Raw genomic sequence first — 4,158 nt, forward strand, 5'->3', positions numbered from 1 at the left:
GGTGGTTTTGCGTACTAAACCTGGATTCCTTCCTAAGGTTGTTTCAAATAAGAATATTAATCAGGAAATTGTTGTTCCTTCTCTATGTCCTAATCCTTCATCTAAGAAGGAGCGTCTGTTACATAATTTGGACGTGGTTCGTGCCTTGAAGTTTTACTTACAAGCGACCAAGGATTTCCGTCAAACATCTTCTCTATTTGTTGTTTATTCTGGAAAGCATAGGGGTCAGAAAGCTACGGCTACCTCTCTTTCTTTTTGGCTGAAAAGCATCATCCGTTTGGCATACGAGACTGCTGGACAGCAGCCTCCTAAAAAGATTACAGCTCATTCTACTAGAGCGGTGGCTTCCACATGGGCTTTTAAAAACGATGCTTCTGTTGAACAGATTTGTAAGGCTGCGACTTGGTCCTCCCTTCATACTTTTTCCAAATTTTCCAAATTTTATACTTTTGCTTCTTCGGAGGCTGTTTTTTGGAGAAAAGTTTTTCAAGCAGTGGTGCCTTCTGTTTAGGTATCTGTCTTGTCCCTCCCGTTCATCCGTGTCCTGTAGCTTTGGTATTGTACCCCACAAGTAAGGATGAATCCGTGGACTTGTCGTATCTAGTAGAAGAAAAGGAAATTTATGCTTACCTGATAAATTGATTTCTTCTACGATACGACAAGTCCTCTTCTCTCCCTGTCATATTAGACAGATTATATTTTTATGTTCAAAACTTCAGTCACCTCTGCACCTTTTAGCTTTTCTTTTCTCTTCCTATACCTTCGGTCGAATGACTGGGGGTGGAGAAAAGGGAGGAGCTATATATACAGCTCTGCTGTGGTGCTCTTTGCCACTTCCTGTTAGCAGGAGGATAATATCCCACAAGTAAGGATGAATCCGTGGACTCGTCGTATCGTAGAAGAAATCAATTTATCAGGTAAGCATAAATTTCCTTTTATCTCTCACAGCCCTCACATAACGCATATAGCCCTCTGGGATGAATTCTGTGCTTTATTGATGTGGAATGTACTTATGACATACACGTCAGTGTCAAGAGTTTATGTGCAAAGCAATGAGCTATTGTGGAGCAGCATAAAGAAATGATTGCTGAAGATTTATGTGTTTGTATTTTGCACCCCTTGGAAACTCCGTTCACATAATAAGAGCACTTTCTTTGAATTCGGCATTGACACTGACCAGTATGTCATAAGTACATTCCACATCAATAAAGCACAGAATTCATCCCAGAGGGCTATATGCGTTACGTGAGGGCTGTGAGAGATAAAATAACTTGCAAGCTGTGTCTGAAATTCACAAACTGCTGACCGTACCTTTCACATTACTAACAGGGATCATGTGAGGGTTTGTTTGTTTTATTGCTGGTTTTCTGACGATATATATATATAGACCGCTAGCCTAAGTATAAATAATAAAAAGTACACCATGTATAAGCAACTGCTCTCCAGGTTAGGACTAAGTAGCGTTAGGTGAGGGCTATGAGAGATAACCTGCAAGCTGCGTCTGAAATTCACAATAAACTGCTGACCGTATCTTTTACATTACAAACAGGGATCATATAAGGATTTGTTTGTTTGACTGCTCCGTTTCTGATTACATAATATAGGCACCGCTAGGCTTAGTATCACCGGAGTAATATTGGACTGTAGCGCTATTAGTGTCCTGTGCTCTGGAGAAATGCACTTGGATTCCTTTGAAGCACGCCCCCAGTCACCAGCGCGCTCCCTTGATGTAGAGAGTGCGCTTCTCAGCTATTTAGCATAAAATTGAATAAAGCAATTTGATAGGCCAAGGGGCAGGGTTAGACATTTTTGAAGCACAACCCTTTTACCAGGGTTGCCGAGCTGAAACGCTAAGAAGCAAACTAAAAAGTTATATTACATATTGAAATAAATAAAAAAAAATCAGTGCTCTCCTTTCATTTTAATCATACTGCGATATTGCTGCTAAATAACACCTTTTACATTGAGTGAACTGCTCCTTTAAGGACCAATGACGGAATTATTCCGTCATGAAACATTTGAGCAAACTGAAGCTGTGTCCTTAAGGGGTTAATTGTACCCGTGCATCTGTAAATGCGTTACTACTTTTAGTAAGAGGGGTGGGGGTGATAACTGAAATAAAGATGACCGTTATCACTCTAGTTCATTAACTTGTGCAGTGTTGCTCAAAGTTTTGAAGTTCTACACTCTATGATACCTACGTGTGAAATAAACGTCCACTTTACACCTAAAGTAAAAAATTATATACTGTCTGTTGTGGGTATTTGGCTGCAGCCCGTTAAGTCACATTATTTTAGTTTGCCTCCCTGTTCTCATTTTCATGTCTTGAAGGGATCATTTTTTTTTTCACATGTGTATCTGAAAAGGTTTACCTATTTGCACATGTATTGTGTTTATTTTGTATAACAAGTTGGGATGTATTTATCTCTAACTGGAAAATTAGTTCGGTCGGCAATTGCCACGCCTCCTTGACCATGCCCCCCTTGACCACGCCCCGACTACACCCCCACTGGCACCGCGCCAGGTGGTCCCAGTTTCACCTCTAAAAATTATGGTTAGTCTATATATACACACATAAATGCTTAGGGAGGGTGAGAGAAGAAGGGGAGAGAATAATTGTTTGGCTTAAGGGAACATTGAGGAGGGAAAGTGTAATCGGACGGTTTGAGGGCCAGAGCTATGATCCAGGAGGTCGGATGTGTCAGGAAAAGATTTACACTGGGACGCCTTCCCACATTAGGCGCATGATTTCATGAACATCTGGTTTGCCGATTTTCATAAAATGGTATCTTTCAAGATGCAATAGAGTGGTGACATGTGCCCTACACTCAGAAGGAAGTGGGGGTCTGTTTCTAATGCATTTTTTAAGTTTTAGCTGCTCTGTTTCATTGTTTGTACATTTCGGCAATGGAGATTGCCTAGTTCAGCACTAAAAGCCGACAACGGCTCCCAGTGTGAGCTCCGGGGTTATCCAGTTACTTCCCCATTGGTGGAGCAGTGGGTGTGTAACATCACTTCGTTAAGGGATTGGATGAGAGGACGCTGTGCAGAAAGGAAATCGACCAACAGAGGCAGCGAAGAGTTTTCCTGTTAGAAGTCGGGTCAGATCTTAAAGTCAGCTGCAAAGTGAGCAGTGGGCATTCTGACCGAAGTATAACTGAAGGAATCAAGATACCACTTAGGTCCTAAACCTCTCTTGGCTCCGGACACAAATCCCTTACGCCCCCTTCCCCATTACGGCATGTACATGGAGTCACAACCTGGTAAGATTATGCAGTGTGTGTTAGTTTTTTTTGGCTTGTATGACCGGATTATATTGCCTTTCCATGTGAAATTTGATCTGCCTACACTATACAGGCGGAGAGGCTTTTGGAATATACCTGCTGTTTATCTGCCTACACCTGTCTATCCTGCTGTCTATCTTAGGGGATTTTTGGGACTGTACACACCGAGTGCGTTTATGCCTGTTACACTGATCTATGTAATTGCCACCGCAGCCTTTACCTAGTTTTTTAACATAAGGGGTACAGAGCACCTGTGAGTCATAAACACCCTTGCACCTATTTATTGTAGAGGAGGGATATGAGATGTCTTGGGTTTTGGGATGAGATGCATAGCTTCTCAAACGGTATTATTGGTCTAGTAAAGGAAGACTTGTGTTTATGTCTTGTGAGAAGATGTGAGAATCTGGCTAGGTTTAACCAGGAATCAAAAAGAGAGGGGTCCCACTCACTAAGTTCAGCATGCTTGTGAGATGGCATTGTGTATAATGGTGTAATTTAGCAGGTAATGTGATTGTACTGATTTGGAGGAAAGGTGTATTCCAATGTCTGGGTTTTCTCTGAGGGCAGTGAGTGGTGAGAACGGGGTGGATATGGAGTCAGTAGTACAAGGGATTTTGTCCCATTCACGAAAAACCTCCTCTAACAGAGGGAAAGATTTGATTAGGGTGGGACGCCCACTTCTGGAGACCCAAACCTGGGCCCTTACATTGCTCCTATTAAGGATGTCAGCGTCTAAGTGTAACCATGCTTTTTTGCTTTGAGCTATGACTCCACTCTACCACACACTGAAGAAGGATTGCTTGCCTATATTTATGAAAATTAAGAATCCCCAGGCCGCCCTTGTGACGAGGCTTATATAAGGTTGCCTTGTTGA

The sequence above is a fragment of the Bombina bombina genome, chromosome 5 (assembly GCF_027579735.1).
Source record: "Bombina bombina isolate aBomBom1 chromosome 5, aBomBom1.pri, whole genome shotgun sequence".
Classification (NCBI taxonomy): Eukaryota; Metazoa; Chordata; class Amphibia; order Anura; family Bombinatoridae; genus Bombina; species Bombina bombina.